This window comes from Rutidosis leptorrhynchoides, chromosome 7 (assembly GCF_046630445.1).
Source record: "Rutidosis leptorrhynchoides isolate AG116_Rl617_1_P2 chromosome 7, CSIRO_AGI_Rlap_v1, whole genome shotgun sequence".
NCBI lineage: Eukaryota > Viridiplantae > Streptophyta > Magnoliopsida > Asterales > Asteraceae > Rutidosis > Rutidosis leptorrhynchoides.
In genome coordinates, this window is record NC_092339.1 from 288,571,498 (window position 1) to 288,586,868 (window position 15,371).

Genomic DNA, 15,371 nt, shown 5'->3' on the forward strand with positions numbered 1-15,371 from the left:
TTTGTAGCTGATAATTTGATATTATGTACATGAAAATCCGATTAGAATTAGGTTTAATCAACGTACAACGGAACGGAAAGGTTTTGGCGCCGGAAGAGAATTTAGGGGCTGCGCTACGGATGGAAGATGATCGTCTAAAAAACTTAACGGCGGCAACACCACCGGACATTTTGATAGCTTGTACTCAACTTTTGAATTTGGATAGCAGCGTGTGGTATATCAAACCGGCAAACCCTATATGCGAATAAGTTACGGAGTACATAATATTAATATTAATACATATACATATATAAAACATATACTCCGTGTATATATAAATATAAATATAAATAAAAAAAAAAAATATATATATATATATATATATATATATATATATATATATATATATATATATATATATATATATATAGAGAATTTTTTTTAAAAATAGATTTATTTTGTAGCTCTTTACAAAAATATAAATTCAAATAGGAAAACCGGTGATTGAAAAGCCGGTTTGGAAGTTTTGGGGCCAAACCGATGTTTCAATTTCCGGTTTGGCCACGTGTTTGATTCGTTGTCAAACCGGCAAATGAAATGCCGGTTTGACTCTTTGACTGGAGAGTTTTACGCACCAACCGCCTTATCATTTATTCCCTCAATCCGTGACTTAAATGTTGCGAACCAAAAGATGCCACGTGTACAAACCGGCAAATGAAAGGCCGGTTTGTATCATTATATATATCGACGTCTGGTTCATCGGTTTGTATCACTCCTTCAATTTCATACACTTTTTTAAAACACATACACGATTTTACAATGAATCCCGCCCAACCTCGAGCAACTCCGCTCGATGAATCACTATTATTTTTGCAATCTCAAGGAACTTGTGATGACCCGGGAATTTCCGACCAAATTTAAACTTAATCTTTATATGATTTCGATACGATAAGCAAATTCTGTAATATTGAGTCTCGAAAGTTTTGAAATCTATATTCATATATGCAATTACCCTTTGACTGTGCCCGACGATTCACGAACAATTGTTTGTAAATAAATATGTATATGTATATATATATATATATATATATATATATATATATATATATATATATATATATATATATATATATATATATATATATAAATGTAAGTACATATAATAATTGTAAATAATAAAGTATAAATAATTAGGTTGATATTAAACTAATAATTATATACATAAATATATGGTAAGATGTTAAAATGCATAAATGATAAGTATTCAATATATGTATTATATAATAGTGCATAAATAAAAATGGTGAAATTATTAGTTAAAATATAGTTGATACATTATAATAGCACTTTCATTGTTATCATTAAAACAAATATCAATATTATGAATATTATTAATTTAAATAAAATTTAATACATGAAATCTGTTATGTTGTTATTAGTATTATTAGTTCATTATTAATATTGATGTTAATATTAATCTATGTATTATTAATACTATTAATTCTAAAATAAAATGTATAGATATGAAAATTGGACATATGTAACTTGTTATATATTAATTATTACTTGATATTATTATTACCTTTAACATTAATAATTATTATTTTTATCATTAATAATACTATTATCATTATTATTATTATTATTAAATATCATTATCATTATCATTAGTATTATTCTTAAGTATTATTTGATTGTTATAAATATTATTATTCTTATTATTATCTGAATTAACAAAAATCATTATTCCTTTATATATTATATTATTATTAGTATCAATATTTATTATTATTAAAGGTATTATTATTATTTATATATTAAATTAATTATTATTATTAATTTGATAAAATTATGAATAAAGTAAATCAGATTCGTGTTCTTATCATGTTCTGTGTAAACTTTTGACTTTGTCTGAGATTGTTATCCATCCTTTTCTCTCGTACAAGTCAGATACAATCTATAAAGCAAATTCTAAAACCAGTTAGCATACTTTTTCATACTTTCTAATATTTATTTATTTTTTTGTCTGATTGGAATTATGTCGAGTGAATATTCTATAAATCAAGCAAATCAGTACAACATTGAAAAGAAACCCTTCGATTATTTAATCACTATTAACAGCAAATAATTATAGTTCCTTTAATCCCCTGCAAATCGATTTTTAAAACAGAAAACTCATTTTTTTAACCACGACCTCTGTTCTTCCAAACTTTAGCCAAAACTCGAATTAGTATGAAATTTTAAAATCCTTAAGTGCAGTTATGTTGGAAATCATGTGTTCAAACTATCTAGAAAGTTTCAAACCTCAATTTTTCTTAACGAGTTCAAATTTAGGAGTCAAAGTTTCGGGATTTAAAAAGTTAACAAATCGTTCATTGCAAAATTCGAATACGTTATGATGTTTCTGAAGGTATTTCGTATGCCCGAGAGACATATTAAATTAATGTGGCTAACATGTTATGATCCAAGTCGGGTCATACCCAATAACAAGCTTACCGACACCTTATATGTGTTTATCTTATCGATTGGTTCGTTAAATAAATACGCGACACTTGAAATTTAGAAAATCGATTTTCTAAATTATTTTCACTTGAGATAAATTATTTGGATAATTTACACAATGAGGATTTAATTATTTATAGGTGTAAATAATTATAATGTGTTATATTTTATAAATGGTTTTATAAAATATGTAAGTAACAAAATACATATATGGTTTTATATATATTGTTTTATATATATATAAACAATCCAAATACCCATGATGGTGGCAGTTTTTTTGTGTCTCCAAGAGAGCATCTCATGCTCACATTTTGTTGCTTTTGAGTGCACAACTCCTCATACAAGTGCTAGACTCTATAACCATGCAAGGGACTTAAGGTAGAGAGTGAGAAAACACAAAAAATAGCAACAAAATTCTGTTTCTGCTGTGGGTTCTGGCCGAACTGTTTAAGGCAGAAAAAAGAGTGGTTCTTGCTTGGTTAACTAGTGTTTCAAGTGCCAAATTAAATCCTAACTAAAGGCTAGGGTGTTGGTGTCAAGTTTGGGGTATTACCTCTTGAGGTTTCATTGTTTTGAGACTCCATTCACCATCATCTTTTTCTCAAAGTTGCTGTCCAGTTTTTGAGCAGAAAGGAAAGTGAATTTAAAGCTTATGTTCAAGGTGTTTAAGGGTCCAATATATTAGCAAGCTCAAGGGTGGTGTTGGAGCTTCAAAGGCTTGGAGTTTAAACCACTTGAAGTATCAATGTGGAGGTTATTTTCACCATCATCTCCATCAATTTTTTGCTCATTTTCAGCAACCCTCAAATTTGATTTGAGGAGGTATGACACTCTTATCATTTCTTGTTATTTGTAAGTATATATTCACAACTTGACCCTATTGAGATTTAGCTTTAATTGGCTTAAAGTTTAGCAAGTTAAATTTGATAATTACACGCTTCCGTTTATTAAGATTCTTAAAAGGTTATAAGACTTATCATACTTGTTAAATTCCAACAATGGTATCAGAGCCGAAGTTGTTGAAATATGCTTCGAATTGTTGTTTAAAACCCACTATATTTGCAATCTACTAACATGCATGAATGTAGATTGCAAAAACAAATGGGTTTGGGTGGGTATTAGGAAATGGCCGAATTCAAGAGGGCTTCAAAAGTGGGTTTTGGACTCTCTAATTTGGTCATACTTGGTTGCATGTTGAAGTTCACAATCTATGCCTTAACCTTGTGTTTGGTTGAATGTTTGAATGAATTGTATGATTCATATGGTTTGTAATATTATTCATTCATATGGCTTGTAATATTATTCATTTGGCATGTAATAATTCATTCATATGGCTATGTAATTTATTTTATATTTGGTATGTAAAATAGATTAGGTTGTATTTTCATTTTCTAGATAAAATGTATTAGGATACATATTTTGTAAAAATGAAGATACAAGATGATGAAGACTTGAAGAACACAAGGAGCATATGGATGCAAGGTTAAGTGGGAGATTGTAATCTCCTACTTTGTATTATTACCCCTTAACCCGGTGACATTTGTTTTCGGCTAAACAAATGTCCACCAAAATGGCTAGATTGTGAACATACTTATTTTGCATGTGTGGTTGTTTGTATGTTTATGGATTGTATGTTTAATTGCAACAAATTTGTCACACAAGTTAACAACAAACAAAACGACAATTTAATTAGTTAAATTAGACGCATTAACGACATACAAAATGGCAATTTAAATGGTTAAATTGAAAAGGCAACTAAAGACCTTAATAAATGGTTATTAAGAACAAGAAAAGGATAACAAATATAAATTGGTTTATATTAAGTAATTGGCTCAATTACAGGATATGAAATTGGTTTTTCATAAGTACCATACACTAAATGCATGTTGGTGTATGGCATAAAAGTTTTCTCAAACTAGAATTAATGAAAACTTAAAATCCCTTTAACTAAAACAAGGTAAACAAGTTAAACGCCATCTTTTGTGGAAACACTTAGACATATTAGGAATCTCTTGATAGGATAAAGGTCACCTAACCGTCATGAGTAAACTAATATGAATAAGGTACACTTCGCATACATGTGGGATAAAGGTCACCTAACCACTTGTATGTTAAGTCTACATGTTTACACAAGTAGGACGACTTGATTTGGGAATCATGAACTTAGGGTCACCGAAGCATGAGGAACAAATAGGCGTTGATGGGATTAATATGCCATGCAAAAGGATTGCATGATCCCATAACTTAGAAGTTGCAGAAGGATTGCAATTGTCATTATGACTACCTAGCTAAATCAAATGACGGGATAAAGGTCACCTAACCGAAATTTGATTTACCGTTGGATTCTAATATTTAATAATACAAATTAAAAGGGTATTGTTTATTAAATTTAAAATCGATACTTAAAAGGACTTTGTTGAATTTTGTAGATGGCCGCTAATAACAACAACAACATGCAAAACGCACCACTTAACATGAACAACCTATCGTTACGGTCTCTCCTCGAGAAAGACAAACTCAATCATACCAACTTTATGGATTGGTTCCGCAATCTTCGGATTGTCCTCAAACAAGAGGATAAAATGTATGTACTTGAGGACCCCATTCCCGATCAACCGGATGAGAATGATGTGGAGGCAATGGCCTCTTACGATAAGTATTGCCACGACTCCCTTCAAGTCTCATGCTTAATGCTTGGGACTATGATACCCGAACTCCAAAAGGATTTCGAGCATCATAGTGAATACGACATGATAACGCAATTGAAGGAGATGTTCCTCCAACAAGCGCGTGTCGAGCGTTTCGAAACGGTTCGGGCGCTACATGCTTGTCGTATGGACGATACCCAATCGGTTTCATCTTATGTACTTAAGATGAAAAGCCTTATCGATCGTGCTAACCGCCTTAACCTAAACATATCTAATGAGTTAGCCACCGATCTTATCCTAAAATCCCTATCAAAAAGGTTTGATCAATTTGTAATTAATTACAATATGAATGGGATGGATAAGAGCATAGGTGAGCTTCATGGTATGCTTAGAACGGCGGAAACTAGCATGGGTAAAAGGGCTTTACCCGTGTTAGCAATCGATCAAGGTGGGTCAAAAGGTAACACCTCTAAGCCAAAGGTGGCCAAGAGAAAAGGACCCGCCCATCAAGGCAAAGGGAAAGGGAAGATGGTTACCCCAACCATCAACAAGGCTAAGAAGCAAAAGGTAATCGAGAAGGCAAACCCCAAAGAAGACCCATGTTTCGGTTGCGGTGAGATGGGTCATTGGAAACGAAACTGTCCGGTCTATCTTAAGGAGTTGAAGGACAAGAGGGATGCAGGGCAAACCTCAGGTAATATATATATGGTATATATAGAGCTTAGTATTACTTCTTCTAATACATGGGTATTAGACACGGGATGTGGAACTCATATTTGCAATTCTTTGCAGGGGTTCAAAAGAAGTGATCATAAGGCGGGAACATCAAGTCTCTATATGGGCAATGGTGCAAAGGTGCATGTTAAAGCTCAAGGAGATTTTATTTTGAAGTTTCCAAGCGGATTGGAACTTATTTTAGAAAATGTTTTGTATACTCCGGATTTGTGTAGAGACATTATTTCTATTTCTCGCTTAAAACAATGTGGTTACGTTGTTAATTTTATTGATGACGATATTCATGTTTCTAAAGACAATGTATTCTATTTCAAGGCTTCGCCTTCAAATGGAATTTATGAATTGGTTCATGATGACGCATCATCGAGCTCTATATACCATACAAGCACCAAGAAACTCAAAAGGGATTTGAGTGATTCCTATTTATGGCATTGTCTCCTTGGCCATATAAACAAGAACCGAATGCATACACTTCAAAAGAATGGACTTTTGAAATCAACTGGAATGGATTCGTTTGATGTATGTGAATCTTGTTTACAAGGAAAGATGACTAAAGCACCTTTCAAAGGGACCTATGAAAGGGCTAAAGACTTATTGGGATTAATACATTCGGATGTGTGTGGACCCTTTAAGCCCATGACTAGGAATGGTGAAAGATACTTTGTTACTTTCATTGATGACTTTAGTCGTTTCGGATATGTCTACTTATTAAGACACAAGGACGAAACGTTTGAAGCATTCAAAGAATATCAAAACGAAGTACAAAATCAACTCAATAAGACAATTAAGGTACTTCGTACCGATAGAGGAGGTGAATACCTAAGCGATGCTTTCCAAGATCATCTTAGGAGTTGTGGGATCATCTCACAACTTACTCCACCCGGAACACCCCAACTTAATGGAGTTTCCGAAAGGAGGAACCGAACCCTAATGGATATGGTTCGATCTATGATGGCAAAAAGCTCGTTACCTCTATCATTTTGGGGTTATTGTCTATGCTCCGCGGCTCGTATTCTAAATATGGTCCCAACCAAGAAAGTGGAACGAACACCTCATGAGATATGGTTTGGTAAACCTCCATCTCTATCATACTTAAAGGTATGGGGATGTGAAGCTTATCCTAAGCGTTACGTCCCTAATAAGTTGAATGCTCGATCCACGAAGTGTATCTTCATAGGATATCCCAAGGACGATATGGGATACTATTTCTATGATCCATCCGAACAAAATGTATTTGTTGCTCGGAAGGCGGAATTCCTTGAAACTAAGTTCCTAATGGAAGGAAATAGTGAAAGGAAGATAGATCTTGAAGAGGTTCAAGATCAAGTAGATGATACACAATTGGTTGACTCTAGCACTCAGCATGAAAATGTTGAGAGTGATCAAATGGATGATCAAAATACACAAGACATTCGCAGATCTGGTAGGATTAGCAATCCTCCTGAGAGATATGGGTTTCTCATAGATGGTTGCTATACGGTTGATTTGGATGAACCAACAAACTACCAAGATGCTTTATCAAGGATTGATAAAGATAAATGGCAGGAAGCCATGAACGCTGAGATGCAATCCATGTATGACAACCAAGTTTGGGAACTTGTTGCTCAACCTCCTGGCTCTAGGCTAGTTGATTGTAAATGGCTTTTCAAAATGAAAACCGACATACATGGAAACTTGGATACATACAAAGCTAGACTTGTAGCAAAAGGTTTCACTCAAACTCAAGGGGTTGATTATGATGAAACTTTCTCGCCAGTGGCGATGCTAAAGTCTATTAGGATATTATTTGCCATTGCTGCTCACTATGACTATGAAATATGGCAAATGGATGTCAAAACCGCTTTCCTGAATGGATATCTTGAGGAAGATGTCTATATGGTACAGCCCGAAGGTTTTGTTGATCCGAAAAATCCTAAAAAGGTATGCAAGTTAAAGAAATCAATCTACAGATTGAAACAAGCATCTAGAATGTGGAATCATCGTTTTAATGAAGAGGCAAAGAAATTTGGCTTCATTAAGAATGGTGATGAAGCTTGTGTATACAAAAAGGCTAGTGGGAGCTCTATAATGTTCCTTGTGCTATATGTGGATGATATATTATTATTTGGGAATGATATTACCACAATGCAAGAAGTCAAAACTTGGCTAAAAAGTTGCTTCTCCATTAAGGATCTTGGAGAAGCACAATACATATTGGGGATAGGAATCTATAGGAATAGATCCAAGAAATTGATAGGTTTAAGTCAAAGTACATACATTGATAAAATCTTGAAAAGGTTCAAGATGGAAAACTCTAAGAAAGGTTTGGTACCTATTCAAAGAGGAACCATTCTCAGTTCATCTCAGTGTCCTACCACGAAAGATGAACAAGAGAGAATGAAGAAAGTCCCATATGCATCCGCTATTGGGTCTATCATGTATGCAATGATATGTACTAGACCGGATGTGTCATGCGCTCTAAGCTTGACAAGTAGATACCAGAACAACCCAGGAAACAGTCATTGGATTGCTGTTAAAAGTATATTGAAATACCTTAGAAGGACTAAGGATATGTTTCTAATATATGGGTCTGGTGAGGGAGAACTCGCTGTAAAAGGTTACGTGGACGCGAGTTTCCAAACTGATCGAGATGACTCTCGATCACAATCCGGTTATGTCTTCATGTTAAATGGTGGTGCAGTCTCTTGGAAGAGCTCAAAACAAGAAGTTGTTGCGTTATCCACTACAGAGTCGGAGTACATTGCCACCTCACTGGCAGCTCAGGAAGCTGCATGGATGAAGAAATTCATCGACGACTTAGGAGTGGTCCCTACCATTCAAGACCCTCTTGAGATCTTTTGTGACAACGAAGGTGCGATTGCTCAAATCAAGGAACCTCGTGCTCACCAAAAGACCCGTCACATTGAGCGGAGATTCAACTACATTAGGGATGAAGTTGAAAAGGGAAAGATATGTATTCGCAAAGTTCACACAGATCATAACATAGCGGATCCACTCACGAAACTCTTATATGGAGCAAAACATGAAGGGCATGTTTGTGCATTAGGGCTTCGATATTCTAGTGATTGGTCATGATCTGTTTTAAGTATTGTAACGGAACGAAGTGGTTCAAACTCATTAATATAATTATGGTTTAATTTATTTTGAGTTAAGTTCCTATTTTGCATATTTCATCCATGAATAAGCAATTATTCTAAATTTCCGTAGTCGATCACATTTGTGGGAACAAGTGTGAGGTTTAGACTATTATGAACTTGGATTGGTATACATTCAGGTTGAATGTAGGGCAAGGTTGCTACCAAGGTTCATAGATATTTGTGGGATACAAATATTGGAAGACCCGCTCTCAAGATTTACTGTATGGAGCCTTTGTGGTTGATCACATGTAATCTTGAGTAAAGGCGAATATCGTTGTATCCTCTGACCTGAGATACATATTGGGTTCGGATATCTACCAAGTATTGTGCCTTGATTCTTTCCTTCGCTATTCTGAAATATGGTAGCTCACAAGGAAGAGCTCAGGCATAATGCAAGGTATGTATTTAGGATGTATGTAGTCAAGATGGAATTTGTCCCTCTTATTCGTTGAGAGTCAGATGTCTAAGGCCTGATAAAGTTAAATCTATAAGAGAGTGATCACTCTGTGTCTCTTGGATTCAACATGACATCTAGGACGAAAGGATATAATGAAAGATTCACCTATATATATCAATTCGAGTTGGGTACTCGAAAGGGATGATGTTATTGAAAGGCACAAAGTCATAACATATTGGGGGTGATGGACGGTAGTTAGGTGGTATCCATCACTTGCATTAATTTCTTATGTTTCTCGTGCAAGTGGGAGATTGAAGGTATTTCGTATGCCCGAGAGACATATTAAATTAATGTGGCTAACATGTTATGATCCAAGTCGGGTCATACCCAATAACAAGCTTACCGACACCTTATATGTGTTTATCTTATCGATTGGTTCGTTAAATAAATACGCGACACTTGAAATTTAGAAAATCGATTTTCTAAATTATTATCACTTGAGATAAATTATTTGGATAATTTACACAATGAGGATTTAATTATTTATAGGTGTAAATAATTATAATGTGTTATATTTTATAAATGGTTTTATAAAATATGTAAGTAACAAAATACATATATGGTTTTATATATATTGTTTTATATATATATAAACAATCCAAATACCCATGATGGTGGCAGTTTTTTTGTGTCTCCAAGAGAGCATCTCATGCTCACATTTTGTTGCTTTTGAGTGCACAACTCCTCATACAAGTGCTAGACTCTATAACCATGCAAGGGACTTAAGGTAGAGAGTGAGAAAACACAAAAAATAGCAACAAAATTCTGTTTCTGCTGTGGGTTCTGGCCGAACTGTTTAAGGCAGAAAAAAGAGTGGTTCTTGCTTGGTTAACTAGTGTTTCAAGTGCCAAATTAAATCCTAACTAAAGGCTAGGGTGTTGGTGTCAAGTTTGGGGTATTACCTCTTGAGGTTTCATTGTTTTGAGACTCCATTCACCATCATCTTTTTCTAAAAGTTGCTGTCCAGTTTTTGAGCAGAAAGGAAAGTGAGTTTAAAGCTTATGTTCAAGGTGTTTAAGGGTCCAAAATATTAGCAAGCTCAAGGGTGGTGTTGGAGCTTCAAAGGCTTGGAGTTTAAACCACTTGAAGTATCAATGTGGAGGTTATTTTCACCATCATCTCCATCAATTTTCTGCTCATTTTCAGCAACCCTCAAATTTGATTTGAGGAGGTATGACACTCTTATCATTTCTTGTTATTTGTAAGCATATATTCACAACTTGACCCTATTGGGATTTAGCTTTAATTGGCTTAAAGTTTAACAAGTTAAATTTGATAATTACACGCTTCCGTTTCTTAAGATTCTTAAAAGGTTATAAGACTTATCATACTTGTTAAATTCCAACAATGGTATCAGAGCCGAAGTTGTTGAAATATGCTTCGAATTGTTGTTTAAAACCCACTATATTTGCAATCTACTAACATGCATGAATGTAGATTGCAAAAACAAATGGGTTTGGGTGGGTATTAGGAAATGGCCGAATTCAAGAGGGCTTCAAAAGTGGGTTTTGGACTCTCTAATTTGGTCATACTTGGTTGCATGTTGAAGTTCACAATCTATGCCTTAACCTTGTGTTTGGTTGAATGTTTGAATGAATTGTATGATTCATATGGTTTGTAATATTATTCATTCATATGGCTTGTAATATTATTCATTTGGCATGTAATAATTCATTCATATGGCTATGTAATTTATTTTATATTTGGTATGTAAAATAGATTAGGTTGTATTTTCATTTTCTAGATAAAATGTATTAGGATACATATTTTGTAAAAATGAAGATACAAGATGATGAAGACTTGAAGAACACAAGGAGCATATGGATGCTAGGTTAAGTGGGAGATTGTAATCTCCTACTTTGTATTATTACCCCTTAACCCGGTGACATTTGTTTTCGGCTAAACAAATGTCCACCAAAATGGCTAGATTGTGAACATACTTATTTTGCATGTGTGGTTGTTTGTATGTTTATGGATTGTATGTTTAATTGCAACAAATTTGTCACACAAGTTAACAACAAACAAAACGACAATTTAATTAGTTAAATTAGACGCATTAACGACATACAAAATGGCAATTTAAATGGTTAAATTGAAAAGGCAACTAAAGACCTTAATAAATGGTTATTAAGAACAAGAAAAGGATAACAAATATAAATTGGTTTATATTAAGTAATTGGCTCAATTACAGGATATGAAATTGGTTTTTCATAAGTACCATACACTAAATGCATGTTGGTGTATGGCATAAAAGTTTTCTCAAACTAGAATTAATGAAAACTTAAAATCCCTTTAACTAAAACAAGGTAAACAAGTTAAACGCCATCTTTTGTGGAAACACTTAGACATATTAGGAATCTCTTGATAGGATAAAGGTCACCTAACCGTCATGAGTAAACTAATATGAATAAGGTACACTTCGCATACATGTGGGATAAAGGTCACCTAACCACTTGTATGTTAAGTCTACATGTTTACACAAGTAGGACGACTTGATTTGGGAATCATGAACTTAGGGTCACCGAAGCATGAGGAACAAATAGGCGTTGATGGGATTAATATGCCATGCAAAAGGATTGCATGATCCCATAACATAGAAGTTGCAGAAGGATTGCAATTGTCATTATGACTACCTAGCTAAATCAAATGACGGGATAAAGGTCACCTAACCGAAATTTGATTTACCGTTGGATTCTAATATTTAATAATACAAATTAAAAGGGTATTGTTTATTAAATTTAAAATCGATACTTAAAAGGACTTTGTTGAATTTTGTAGATGGCCGCTAATAACAACAACAACATGCAAAACGCACCACTTAACATGAACAACCTATCGTTACGGTCTCTCCTCGAGAAAGACAAACTCAATCATACCAACTTTATGGATTGGTTCCGCAATCTTCGGATTGTCCTCAAACAAGAGGATAAAATGTATGTACTTGAGGACCCCATTCCCGATCAACCAGATGAGAATGATGTGGAGGCAATGGCCTCTTACGATAAGTATTGCCACGACTCCCTTCAAGTCTCATGCTTAATGCTTGGGACTATGATACCCGAACTCCAAAAGGATTTCGAGCATCATAGTGCATACGACATGATAACGCAATTGAAGGAGATGTTCCTCCAACAAGCGCGTGTCGAGCGTTTCGAAACGGTTCGGGCGCTACATGCTTGTCGTATGGACGATACCCAATCGGTTTCATCTTATGTACTTAAGATGAAAAGCCTTATCGATCGTGCTAACCGCCTTAACCTAAACATATCTAATGAGTTAGCCACCGATCTTATCCTAAACTCCCTATCAAAAAGGTTTGATCAATTTGTAATTAATTACAATATGAATGGGATGGATAAGAGCATAGGTGAGCTTCACGGTATGCTTAGAACGGCGGAAACTAGCATGGGTAAAAGGGCTTTACCCGTGTTAGCAATCGATCAAGGTGGGTCAAAAGGTAACACCTCTAAGCCAAAGGTGGCCAAGAGAAAAGGACCCGCCCATCAAGGCAAAGGGAAAGGGAAGATGGTTACCCCAACCATCAACAAGGCTAAGAAGCAAAAGGTAACCGAGAAGGCAAACCCCAAAGAAGACCCATGTTTCGGTTGCGGTGAGATGGGTCATTGGAAACGAAACTGTCCGGTCTATCTTAAGGAGTTGAAGGACAAGAGGGATGCAGGGCAAACCTCAGGTAATATATATATGGTATATATAGAGCTTAGTATTACTTCTTCTAATACATGGGTATTAGACACGGGATGTGGAACTCATATTTGCAATTCTTTGCAGGGGTTCAAAAGAAGTGATCATAAGGCGGGAACATCAAGTCTCTATATGGGCAATGGTGCAAAGGTGCATGTTAAAGCTCAAGGAGATTTTATTTTGAAGTTTCCAAGCGGATTGGAACTTATTTTAGAAAATGTTTTGTATACTCCGGATTTGTGTAGAGACATTATTTCTATTTCTCGCTTAAAACAATGTGGTTACGTTGTTAATTTTATTGATGATGATATTCATGTTTCTAAAGACAATGTATTCTATTTCAAGGCTTCGCCTTCAAATGGAATTTATGAATTGGTTCATGATGACGCATCATCGAGCTCTATATACCATACAAGCACCAAGAAACTCAAAAGGGATTTGAGTGATTCCTATTTATGGCATTGTCGCCTTGGCCATATAAACAAGAACCGAATGCATACACTTCAAAAGAATGGACTTTTGAAATCAACTGGAATGGATTCGTTTGATGTATGTGAATCTTGTTTACAAGGAAAGATGACTAAAGCACCTTTCAAAGGGACCTATGAAAGGGCTAAAGACTTATTGGGATTAATACATTCGGATGTGTGTGGACCCTTTAAGCCCATGACTAGGAATGGTGAAAGATACTTTGTTACTTTCATTGATGACTTTAGTCGTTTCGGATATGTCTACTTATTAAGACACAAGGACGAAACGTTTGAAGCATTCAAAGAATATCAAAACGAAGTACAAAATCAACTCAATAAGACAATTAAGGTACTTCGTACCGATAGAGGAGGTGAATACCTAAGCGATGCTTTCCAAGATCATCTTAGGAGTTGTGGGATCATCTCACAACTTACTCCACCCGGAACACCCCAACTTAATGGAGTTTCTGAAAGGAGGAACCGAACCCTAATGGATATGGTTTGATCTATGATGGCAAAAAGCTCGTTACCTCTATCATTTTGGGGTTATTGTCTATGCTCCGTGGCTCGTATTCTAAATATGGCCCCAACCAAGAAAGTGGAACGAACACCTCATGAGATATGGTTTGGTAAACCTCCATCTCTATCATACTTAAAGGTATGGGGATGTGAAGCTTATCCTAAGCGTTACGTCCCTAATAAGTTGAATTCTCGATCCACGAAGTGTATCTTCATAGGATATCCCAAGGACGATATGGGATACTATTTCTATGATCCATCCGAACAAAATGTATTTGTTGCTCGGAAGGCGGAATTCCTTGAAACTAAGTTCCTAATGGAAGGAAATAGTGAAAGGAAGATAGATCTTGAAGAGGTTCAAGATCAAGTAGATGATACACAATTGGTTGACTCTAGCACTCAACATGAAAATGTTGAGAGTGATCAAATGGATGATCAAAATACACAAGACATTCGCAGATCTGGTAGGATTAGCAATCCTCCTGAGAGATATGGGTTTCTCATAGATGGTTGCTATACGGTTGATTTGGATGAACCAACAAACTACCAAGATGCTTTATCAAGGATTGATAAAGATAAATGGCAGGAAGCCATGAACGCTGAGATGCAATCCATGTATGACAACCAAGTTTGGGAACTTGTTGCTCAACCTCCTGGCTCTAGGCTAGTTGATTGTAAATGGCTTTTCAAAATGAAAACCGACATACATGGAAACTTGGATACATACAAAGCTAGACTTGTAGCAAAAGGTTTCACTCAAACTCAAGGGGTTGATTATGATGAAACTTTCTCGCCAGTGGCGATGCTAAAGTCTATTAGGATATTATTTGCCATTGCTGCTCACTATGACTATGAAATATGGCAAATGGATGTCAAAACCGCTTTCCTGAATGGATATCTTGAGGAAGATGTCTATATGGTACAGCCCGAAGGTTTTGTTGATCCGAAAAATCCTAAAAAGGTATGCAAGTTAAAGAAATCAATCTACGGATTGAAACAAGCATCTAGAATGTGGAATCATCGTTTTAATGAAGAGGCAAAGAAATTTGGCTTCATTAAGAATGGTGATGAAGCTTGTGTATACAAAAAGGCTAGTGGGAGCTCTATAATGTTCCTTATGCTATATGTGGATGATATATTATTATTTGGGAATGATATTACCACAATGCAAGAAGTCAAAACTTGGCTAAAAAGTTGCTTCTCCATTAAGGATCTTGGAGAA